This window comes from Hesperophylax consimilis, chromosome 26, assembly GCF_061612785.1.
Source record: "Hesperophylax consimilis isolate HC1 chromosome 26, BYU_Hcon_1.0, whole genome shotgun sequence".
Taxonomy (NCBI): Eukaryota; Metazoa; Arthropoda; class Insecta; order Trichoptera; family Limnephilidae; genus Hesperophylax; species Hesperophylax consimilis.
In genome coordinates, this window is record NC_142861.1 from 8,326,058 (window position 1) to 8,338,793 (window position 12,736).

At 34.0% G+C, this 12,736-nt stretch overlaps 1 pseudogene; it reads right to left on the reverse strand.

Moving 5' to 3' along the window:
* Nucleotides 1-1,271: 1,271 nt before the first annotated feature.
* On the reverse strand, nt 1,272-12,256 carry LOC149411056 (uncharacterized; annotated as a pseudogene).
* Nucleotides 12,257-12,736: the final 480 nt, after the last annotated feature.

Below are 12,736 nucleotides of genomic sequence, written 5' to 3' on the forward strand. Positions count from 1 at the left end.
GTAGTGAGCCGTTCTCTAGGAGAACTTTTCTTCCACTACGATTATAGTTGGCTGTCTCCTTGGGGTTAAACCGTCGTTGGATAAGAATAGAATGCTGCTACAGTAATTTATGTGTGGTACAATAATTGCGTTGTACACATTTTTACTGGAAACTGTGTTAAGGAATCTTCTTATTCTTCCCAACAGTGAGATGTTTTTGGCAATCTTTTTAATAATTTGTTTTGTATTTTGAGCAAAAGTTAATTTGGAGTCATTTATTACCCCCAAATATTTCATTTCAAATACTTCTTTCAATACTTCACCGTCTATCAATATGTCTTTTTTTGTTTGCGTTAAGGCGGCGATACACATGCCTGTAAAATGGAACAGTAGCTTGCATGCATGTTAATGGCATGTACAAGTTACTGGCGCAATGAGAATACACATGCAAGTTAAACTTGCATGCAAGTTGCGTCCTTGCATGCCTGTATTTGCAAGACGTATACACATGCCAGTCACTAGACAGTACGTGTCTCAAATCACTCTGAGACTGAGTAGTCTCAAGCTTTTTGGCAATGGAAAACATTCGAAGTGAATTAAATATCATCGTATTGCAATTGGCAGTACAATGTGTGGCTAATTTAATGAGAGAAAAAAAGAAGACGGATTTAGGTGAAAGATTGGATTAGCAGAAGGGAAAATTTTGGAGCAAGTAGTTGTCTGCTTACAGAAATGCGACAAGAAGATATAGATGGTTACAGAAACCATTTAAGAATGCTGCCAGAAAAATTTGATGAATTATTAAGAAAAATTGCGAATAAAATAAAAAAGAAAGATACTCATATGCGAAATGCAATTTCGTCCAGAACTAAATTGGAAATAACTTGATTTTTAGCTACTGGTGATTCATTTGCAACTCTAGAAGCATTGTACAGAGTAGGAAAATCGACGATCTCACAATTTGTTTCAGTTGTTTGTGGTGAAATATTTAATGCATTAAAGGATTTTATGAAGGTCAGTAAAATAATTTGTTATATCTTATACATATTCTTTATTTAAATTATTACATTTTTGTAGAAAGCAGTAACTTTGTGGTTTGACATATTAATTGAAATAAAACAATCACTTTGTTTGTAACCACGAATTATTTATTTAAAAAATTTAAATTTTAATTTAAATAAAAAATAATAATTCGTGGTTACAAACAAAGTGATTGTTTTATTTCAATTAAATTATTACACTTCGTCTCAACACATAGAAAAATAACAATATGACTTTATGTAAGTTAAAAATTAAGCATTATTCCAAGCTTCATTGAAAATGTTCTGCCCTTGTTCTGGATTAGATTGGTAAATAGTAACCGTGTTATCGTCTACTGCAGAGTAGTCTGGTACTGTTATCAATTGATAACTGGCAGAAGATGCTGAAGTATCTTCAGAGTGTATAGACATGTTACAATACGGAGTGGACAATCGAGATCTCTCTGTGGATGACAAAGTTTGAATTTGGGCTTGCATATCTAGTGCGTTGTTTAATGGTAATGATCTTAACTGGGCAGCAACACTTTGTCCAAAATAGTAAAACTCATCTTCATTAAACCTTGGATTATTAATAGCATTTGAAATATTTTCCAGTCGTTGGAGTGCTAATAGGGTTTCATTTTGTTCAGCACCTTTTTTCTTAGTCTGATTTTTTTTTATAGCTGCTTGAGATGATGACTGTGTTTGCTTGACTGTCGCAGTGCTTGGTTGAGAAAACGACTGTGGTTGCTCGACTGTTGAAGTGCTTGTTTTAGGGGATGACTGTGGTTGTTCGACTGTTGTAATGTTTGTTGGAGAGGACGACTGTGGTTGCTCGACTGTAGTAATGCTTGTTGGAGAGGATGACGGTGGCTGCTCGACTGTTGTAATGTTTGTTGGAGAGGACGACTGTGGTTGCTCGACTGTAGTAATGCTTGTTGGAGAGGATGACGGTGGCTGCTCGACTGTTGTAATGTTTGTTGGAGAGGACGACTGTGGTTGCTCGACTGTAGTAGTGTTTGTTGGAGAGGATGACGGTGGCTGCTCGACTGTTGTAATGTTTGTTGGAGAGGACGACTGTGGTTGCTCGACCGTAGTAATGCTTGTTGGAGAAGATGACGGTGGCTGCTCGACTGTTGTAATGTTTGTTGGAGAGGACGACTGTGGTTGCTCGACTGTAGTAATGCTTGTTGGAGAGGATGACCCTGGCTGCTCGACTGTTGTAGTGTTTGTTTGAGAGGATGGTTGCATCTGTAAAAAATATGTACATATTTACTATCGAGTGTATGTCTATAGGTAGATAACAGACTTTTTTTTTCAGATTCCAACGAGACTGGAATGGAAGGAGATAGAACATGGCTTTCGAACTAAATGGAACTTTCCAGGCTGTATTGGTGCTATCGATGGCAAACACATAAATATAATTGCTCCTGATGATACTTCAAATTATTATAATTATAAAGGAAACAACAGCATAGTACTCCTAGCACTGGTGGATGACGACTACTGTTTTTCTTATATTGATATTGGATGCAACGGTAGAGCTTCAGACGAAGGAGTATTCGAAAGATCAAGCATAGGACAAGCACTAGCAAATAATACTCTGGACATTCCTGAACATTCTGTTATAGTTGGAGATGCAGCTTTTCCATTAAAAAAGTATCTCATGAAACCGTTTCCTACCATGACAACTCAAAGAGTAAAAGTCTTCAACTATAGGTTATCAAGGGCCAGACGAATCGTCGAAAATGCGTTTGGTATACTTGTATCAAGATTTAGAGTTTTTGAATCAAATATAGCCCTAAAACCGGAAAAAGTTGATTTCATAGTATTAGCAGCATGTTGTTTACACAATTGGTTGCGAAAAACTACTCCTACTTATATCACTCAAAGATGTGTAGATTATGAAGATATTCAAGTCAGTAATACGATCAACGGCTCCTGGCGTCATCAATTACAAAGTGTATTACAGGATTTACCACCAACACGTAGTAATCATTCATCTAGAGAAGCAATACTTATTGGAAATAAGTATGCTGATCTTTTTATAACAACGGAAGTATTGCCTTGGCAAGATCGAATGATTAACATTTCAGGTTAAAATGATTATAAATGCCTACTATGTACAAAATTCAATAAAGTTTTTGTGAATACCTACTCTTTTGTTTTTTATTTATTTCTATCTTAAAATAAAAATTGCGAAACTAAGAAAAATACGGTATAGATGTGTAAGTACTTACTTCTGTATGGATTGACTTTCTATAGTCAAATGTATCATTTAGAAATTGAATTTCTTTAAACCATCTCAAACTGGGATTATAAACCTCACTCGCTCCGGCTCCCGATCGTTTTGATTTTTCGACTTTATTTAGTTCTTGGTGATAAGTAGGGTAGACCGGGTATGGTTGAAACACTTTTACCTTAACTAGGTGTAGTAATATTTCTTTTGTATTTTTTTTATTTTATTTTATTTTATTTAAACGCCCATTGGGCTTTTACATACATTGTTATTAGTGTTATTACATTAACTATGTGACATTTAAAAGTTTACGTACATATATAAATAAAATAGTTATTATATCTGTAGTACATAAATGTTTTACAAATAATACAGAATACCATTATGGAGAACAGTTTTTTTTTTTTTTTTTTACTTAGAAAAATAAATGGATTGAAATTAATCAGCATTTATAGGGACTTAAAATCATATTCGAATTGTTATTTAAATTACAATATTAATTTGTAAAGTTAAAACATATATATTAAAGTTAAAAAGTCATAAAAGAAAAGAGTGAAAAAACAGAAGCTAAAAAATGGGTTTTTCACTATGGAGTGGATAAGTCATACATTTCAGCAAAGTGTTTATGTAGATTTCGTTTAAGCACTGCTACGGAATCTCTAAATATATCAACAACATTACCAAATTTATTACCAAAATTTTGTATTCGATTTAACGATATGTGCGCTTGATAATTAGATTTGAAATTGTCACAGAAAAAGGTGGAATTTTGTCTCGTATTTTTGGAAGGTACAAATAATTTTATTGTGGCAAGAATTTCAGGGCTGTCGATTCTATAATTAATAATTTTATTTAGTAGAACAAGGTCGGAGATAATTCGCCTATCTGACAGCGTAATCAAATTTAGTTGATGCATGAGTTGGATATAATTTATATTTTGGATTGGAATATTCAGTTTAAAGTTAATAAATCTTAAAAATTTGTGTTGTACCCTTTCAATATTGTTGGAATGTACTTTATAAAACGGGGACCAAATAGGCGAATTATACTCTACTTGACTTCTTACTAAAGATGTGTACAGTGTGTTCAAACATTCTAGTGACTTGAAGTCACATGCGGTTCTACATATAAAACCAAGCATTTTTAAGGCTTTATTTGTGATTTCATTTATATGCGGATTGAATGTTAACTGTTCATCAAATATAACACCCAAGTCCCTGATTTGAGTGACAGCTGTCAATTTTACATTATTAAGCGAATATTCATAAATTGTATGATTTCGTATTTTACAAAAACGAATGACCTGACATTTTTTAATATTAAGAAACAGAGAGTTGATGATGCACCAACGATATAGTTTATTTAAATTAAGTTGCAAAGTATAACAATCGTCTAAACTGCGTATTGTTTTATATATTTTCAAATCATCTGCGAAAAGAAGAACTTCTACATCTTTAAATATGCTAACAATATCATTAATAAATAACAAAAAAAGAATTGGTCCCAGGTGAGACCCCTGAGGGACCCCACTTGTGGCTTCGAAAATGTAAGATTCCACAGATTTTATTTTGACACATAGCTCTCTTTTACTAAGATAACTATCAATCCAACTTAACAGATTACCCTTGATACCCAACATACTTAATTTTTGTACAAGGATATGTCGCCTAACTTTGTCAAAAGCTTTGGAAAAATCAGTATATATTGAATCCACTTGATGCTTCAAGGCAAGAGAATCAGTTATGTAATTTTCGTATATGATCAAGTTACTTAGGGTGGATTTACCTGTGATAAAGCCATGCTGGTTGGGTACAATAATATTATTAATTTGTTTACATATTACATCTAGGACTAACGATTCAAATAGTTTGGGAATAGCGGACAATATACATATTGGTCTGTAGTTTTATATATCGCTTTTATCTCCCTTTTTATGAATAGGCGTAAGATAGCTTTTTTTCTACTGTTTTGGAAAACACCCTGACGACAAAGACTTATTAAATAGTAAAAATAATGGATAAGTCAAACTGCGAACACAAGATTTTAAATATATTGGAGGGAAACCATCCGGTCCAGCGGATTTATTAGTATCTAATGCTTTTATAGCCTTTTCTATAGCGTTTATTTCAATAAAACAATGGTTTAGGTTAAGTGATTCTTCAAGTGATATATCATTTGGGATTTCATTATCAGTAATATTATCATCATAGACACTTTTGAATAAATCTGCAAAAAGATTGACAATGCCTTCGGTATTATCCGCACAATTGTTATTCAGATACATAATATTTGGTAAACTACAATCATTTTTTCGCTGAGCATTAGAAAAGTTCCACAATTTTTTAACATTATCATGAACCTCCATTTCTATTAAACTAATATAATCATTATAACATTTTTTAGACAATTCTTTGCACTGCTTTCTTATGTTAGTAAACATTATATAATCATCGACGTTTCTAGATTGCTTATATATTCGGTGAGTTTGTTTTTTAGTATAAATCAATTCTTTTAATTCTTTTGAAAACCATGTAGGGTAAAGGGATGCAATAAAATTAACTTTTGGAACATGACGTTCTTTTGAAGTGTTTAGGATTGAATAAAATTGTTGGACTTGATTCACAATATTGTTTTCATCTTCTAGAAATGACCAGTCTATAAGGTCAAGATAATCAATTATATTTGGATAGTCAGCTTTTTTAAAATTGTACGATGAAGTTTTTAATTTCTGAAATTTTCTAGACTCATTTGTGATAATAATATCTAACGCCGGATGGTGTTGGTCTAAAGGTAACAACAATTCATCCGATTGTTCTACCACTGTCCTTAAGTCACTAGAAAATACTAGGTCAAGCATTCGGTTATAAGAATTGTGCACTTTATTTAACTGTTTTAGTCCTAGGAAAAAAGACATATCAAGCATTTCCTTAGATTTGACACACTGCACTTCTGTTTCGTTAATAATCACTTCATTGTTCTTATCGAAAGACCAGTCAATTTTCGGAAGATTGTAGTCGCCTACAATTATAAATTTGGCTTTAGGATATTTATATTTTAGTGTTTCTACATCCTCGATGTGGTTCTTGTATATTTGCAGATCTGACATTGGTGGAATATAAGTACAAGCGATAATGATTTTTGTGGATGAAATATTTAGCATTACAAACATCTGTTCAACGCTTTTGTGTTTAACTGGCAATTTTTTAGATGAAATGTTTTTAGATATGCACACCATTACACCTCCTCCTTTTGATTTGTTGCTTGTAATGGGGTCACGGTCAAGACGATAGATGTTGTATTTATTGAGACCTAATTCCGATGAATTGATGTCCTCATTTAACCATGTTTCTGTTAATAACAAAATATCATGTGGGAATGTGGGAGAAGTTATTTTGAGATGTTGTAATTTGGTTCTCATTCCGCGAACATTTTGGTAGTACCCAAACAATTTTAGGTGCTGTTTAAGTTTTTTGGCACGTTTTTTATTATTTTTGGAACAGAGTTTATGTACTTAATTGTTATGTTTGTTTCCCCATCCGCTTTTCTCGTTTCAAACTCTTTCCAAACATCCGTCATTTGTTTCCTTTGCAGCTCCGTGAGATCTTGTTTAACTTTGATGCCATTTTTCAGTTTATATTTATTTATGATTATTTGCTTAGCTTGATATGAATCTTGGAGTTCTACTTTTATGGGTCTGATCTTGTCAGTTTTTCTTACGCCAAGCCTATATATTTTAGAAATATTTATCTGTAATGTATCATCGATAATTTTTAACGTTGAACATACTTTGTTGTTGTCATCAGATATCCTGTTGGTTTGATTCTCGTCTCTACTTTCAGGTACGTTCAGCAGAATTAGATTTTTCGAACGTAAATTCCTTTCTGTTATCTCGGTAATTGCGTCACATATTTCCATTGAAGTAGATTGAGTAGTTCCAGTTATTGCAGGTTGGTTATTAATAATATTTTTGTATGCGGATAGTTCACCCTCCATAGTCCCCATCTTCACTGCCATCTGTCCCGCGACGCCCAGTAACTCGGTAGTTTTTGGCATTATTTTTGCAAGTTGTTCTTTATTGAACTTATTAGATGAGTCGGTAATTATTAAATGTATTTGGTTAATAATTTCCTGAGCCTTCGCCATACATTGATTAGCATCCATTTTTATTTTAGAGGTTCGTAATATTAAGTTAGGAAGTGAGTGATGACCCTGCACCCTGCACACTCAACTGCGTATCGCGTAGCGAGTTGCAAGTGTCCGGAGTGTTTCTGCGCTGCTTGCACTTACGGGTGATATTGACCTACTATGATGTCGCACCGCTCACACGCACTGGAATCAGTAATGTCTGATAATATTTTATAGAATTTAGTGAATAACCGATTGATACGTTTGGATCACTACGATTATGGTATAATTATAATTCACAGTGTTTAGAGGGATTTTTATAATGTGATTCACACAACCAATTGTTTAAATGATGCTTATAATAACTATTTTAACTGAAATTCGCAAGACAAATTCAAACGTTACTTGTCACTTTTAATATGTGAATAATAATCCTTATTATTTATGGATTTATAGTATTTATGGATAAGATGTTTATACTAGATGATCTATGATCTATCTAGTTATCAAATTAAATTTATTGGATGGCCACAACTCGTACAGGTAAGCTACAATAACCACTTAAAGACGATGGGGAAATCTGTTTCAATTATCCCCATAGTGTGGACGATTGAAACAGTATGTAAGGATAATTGAAACACTCTAAATATCTTTGGAATAATTGGAGTAATTTTAATAAATATTAAACATTTTCACTATAAAAACAGTACTCAATGAGATCATGAATAGTGATTAAACATATCACAAGTATTTTAAAAACTATAAACATAAATGTCTTGAAATAAAACAACTTTAAATATATTATTTATTATTTGTGTTTAAGTGCTCTTAGTTATACTAACTATGAGTATTTGGCATAATCAACATAGTTTTCCAGCGATATTTTCCTGGAACAGAATAGAACGGTATTAAAAATAAGTTTTTTGCTTTCATACAAAAGTGCTTGTTTCAATCATCACACTGTTTCAATCATAACAATGTTGATTTTACCTCTGACTCGACAGAATTTTCTCCATGTAAAATTCAACAATTAAGAAATCAAAAATAGAAAATAATTGTATCTGTGGTTTGTGATGTGAGATCATATTATTACAAAGTATCGCAATATTCTAGAACTAACAAAACTCTAAATAATCGGTTAAGGGGCCATAAATATCTAATAAATAAGTATATATTAGGTATCTATTTAAAGAAAAAAAAAATGTAGGTAGGTACTTAACACTGGAAGTAACATTAAACCCCTTTTTTTAAACCCCTTATCAATTACAAAAAGGTAAGTAAACACTTAAATGATACGAATAAAACGTCTTTCTGTAAAGAACGATACTAAAACAAAGGGCTTAGCCAACAAAACAAAAAAATGAAAATGGTCATAAATAAGTAAATAGTATCTATTACAAGTAAACAATCAGTAGGTAAGTATCTGGTACTGTATCATTATAATTACTTGTGACTAATTACCTACAAAAAAATTCAGTGAACACTTGAATGATACGAATAAAACACCTATGTGTAAAGAATGGCACTAAAACAAAGGGGTACCTACCTACTTCTTAAGGTACATTATAAAAATTAACATTAATGAAACGATGAGTAATCAAATATTAGGTAAACTCCTTACTCTTACGCAATTAAATATATTTATAAAATTATCCGTCCATATTACAAGGCACACCATCAATAATTAGTCAGATTCACAATTATGACAAGTGTACTGTAATTCTTGTTTGGTGCACTTTTCATGAGCCCAAAGTTCACAAATCATACACTGGACCCAAATTTCACCGGACTTACTAGAATTATAGTCTTCACCACATACTAAACAAAAAGTATGTTTATCTGATCTCGAAGCGTTATTTCGATATATTTCTGTTGTTTCAGTCTTCTTTTTCTTCCTCTCTGTATTCTTCATGTTCTTTTTTATCGTGTTAGCACCTTTTTTTCTTTCCTTTTCTTTGGTTTCTGTTCGTATATATTCTTTTTCCGGAGTGTTTGTGTAAATAGTGGATTTCCTCTTCTTCAAACCTCTGGTAGTTGTTTTCCTGGGTAGCGCTTTTGGGAATGGTCGCACGCTTTCTGGTATAAACATTTTACTTGTTGAAGGCACGGACAAGTTGCAATAATTGCTTTCGGAAATAAAATCGACTGGTAATTCATGTACATAATTTTGTGACGATGATATCAGAGACTCGGTCGTGTTAATCTCAAGAGGATCAGAAGCTGTAGGTAAAGGCAGCGTATTATTTGTTAAACTGACCAAACCTCTCAATGAACACGTAACAAATGTTATTGATTCAGTACTAACATTTGGTTCTGGAGTCACCGAGCCTCTCTGAGTGGACGGAACAACTGTTTCAATTCCTACAGAAATTGGCTGCGAAATCACTGAGATTAAAGTAGGTGGAACAGCTGCTTCAAGTGGCCATGAAATCTCTGAGTTTTGAACTACCACTGGGTCACTTTCGGCACTACTTAAAACATTTAGATTTGGTCTGTCCGTGACGTACGAGGGTTCAAAATCTAAATCACTGAATATGTCTCTGTTATACGGATGAATTCCAGAACATCTAAACCCAGATTGAATGTTAGTTTGGGTTATTGCCCGGGGTAAAGCAGTCGCCACTATGCTTGGGATATCATAAATAGTCATTGGTTTTCCTGGATTTGTTCTCATCCACCCATCACAAGCTGTATTCACCGCTTTTTTAAATGGTCCGAACACTGATCGATCCAATGGCTGTAATTTGTGACTGCAATGCGGGGGAAAGGAGAGCATGATTATACCATTGGCATAACAGTAATCAATACAATTTATAGAAACATGCGATGAATGATTATCAAGTAATAAAAGAACTTTATGATCTAAAGACGAATTGGTGTGCCTTTGAAAATGATTTAGAAATATGGTAAAATCTTCTTCTTGCATCCATCCAGATTTGTTCGCGGTACCGATACTACCAATCGGACCATCTTTTAAGAAATGGCTTTGATATTTGATACGTGGGAATGTAAACATCGGCGGAATTGAGTTGCCAATTGCGTTTGCTGCTACAGTAACAGTTACGAGAGTTCCTCGTTCGGCCGACGTTACCGCACCTACTTGCCGAGTTCCTCTTCTGGCTACAATCCGATTTGGTTTTTGAACAGTTGTGACACCGGTCTCATCTACGTTGTAGATGTCCTTTGCTTCAAATTTATATCTATCCAAAACGTTCGCTAAATTTTTGAAGAATTCATCAACATTATGTCGATTAAAACTTGTCGCTCGTGCCAAACTCGTGGCTTGGGCACACCTTACAGATAATTGTGGATTGCGGTCTAAAAATCCTCGTAGCCATTCTATTCCGGCCATGCTATTTGTGTCCCATGAATTTGGCCTTGTCAGGTTGTACCGTGTGGTCAAATCAAATGCCAGTTTTCTTAAATCCTTTCTAGACAGTCCAAAATAAATGTCTGCCGTTTTTATTGCATAATTTGCAATCTCAGTTTCTTGAGATGGGGAAAATACTTTCTTCGCCGAATTGTATCCCATGGTTATGGAATCAACAGATGTATCTATTGGTGCACTTTCTCTCTTTTTTTGTACCTTCCCAATGAGACGTGGTCCAAATTAAACATCGCTGCAGCCTTTCTCAACGATCTTCCAGATAATGTTTCTTCATATGCTTGCTGATATGAAAACATGTCTCTAGTATTTCGGTCTGTGACGTTTATTCGTTTTCTAGGCATCTGAAAAATTTAAAAAAAAATCCTCGTCAGAAATACTGAATGAAAACAATTGCAAGAGTAGGTACCTACCCATCACGATGAGGTTGGATATCGTAAAAAATTGGAATAAAAGTAATGATAGGGCCATTACCGACAAAATACGACATTATTAATGAAACCATCGTATTAAGTGAATAAACCTTACAAGTGTAGGTATGTTCGTATGTATTTCAAATTAACTTATAAAATGACTGCCTCAACACAGGCTAGTCTATTGAGGCGGGCTGTGTGAAAACTCGATTTATAATTATAAATCTCTAATCTTTAAATATTACCTACTGTTCGTGTGTATTTTTTTTCTCTGTTGTCAACTTTTTGTCCTAATATTGACAATGTATACTATTAACGCTGAACATGAACTTTATATATAATTATAATATGGTTAAGTGAGGTTGTCTACGGTCGAATGAGATCGACTTCATCATCCGAAGACAGAATGATTTCAATTTCTGATCAATTTTCATTATAACTATTTAATTTTCTCTCCGTGTGGACGGTTGAAACATGGTCATGATTGAAACGTTGCAATCATCCCCACACGAGTTGTTTCAAACATCCCCACGCTGCATTTTCTACTTTAAGGTCTAAAATAAGCCCTTTAAATAGACATAAACGCCGCGCAAATGCATTACAAATACTCTAAAATAGATAAAGAAGAGAATGGAATAAAAAGTTTCGTCGAGCTGCGAGAGTAAAATGAGTTATAACGTAAACAAAAATTTCGTAACTAGTTACTTACTTTTTAGCGCGAAATCCAATAATGTCTCCTGTGCATGACTGTATCACTCGCCGGCTGGAGGGCTACTGGCTACTGGTGATAGGTACCTACAGATCTGACGGAGATTCGATTGTTGCGTCACACTCTTAGGTATTATAGTTTTCGAGTAAATTGAGATGTTTCAATCATAACTTGTTTCAATCGTACCCAGTCTACCCTACTTCTTAAACTTTTTATTTTATTTTTGATCTTTTTCACATTCACGTCAAATTCTTCTTGAATTTTTCTGTAGGCATTGTCACGGGCTACTTTATTTTTATACAGAGAACTATTAGGATTCCGGAGACATTCGTATTCTCTATACAAATTAATAAATTGAATCGTCTTCTCATCTCCCCATCGTGACATGGTGAATACAAAAAAAATCGAACTAAACAGACACAAAAACAAACCAAACAAAAATACGCGCGCCGCGGCGAACAACAGGTCAGCTACTGGCATGCCCGTACCTGTCGCGACGTTCACACATGCCGGTTTCATAGCCCCCCTCGTCCCCTCCCTCAACTTGCATGCCAGTAAATCAAATGTTGTGCAATCTACTTGCAAGGCAGGTACAGGCATGCAAGTTAGCGTATACGCATGATAGAAGCTGGCATGTGCAAGGAGCTTGCATGCAAGTGTGCCAGCTACAGGCATGTGTATTCCCGGCTTTACTCGTTTTCCAATGTTCATGGATTTTGTTTTGTTTACATTCAATTTAAGTTTATTTTTCTTCAGCCATATTAATATATTATGTAGGTCTTCATTTGTATGGTTCATTATGAGTTCATAATCTTCTCCTGTTATAATTATATATCAGTGCGTCGTCTGCAAATAATCTTATTTTAC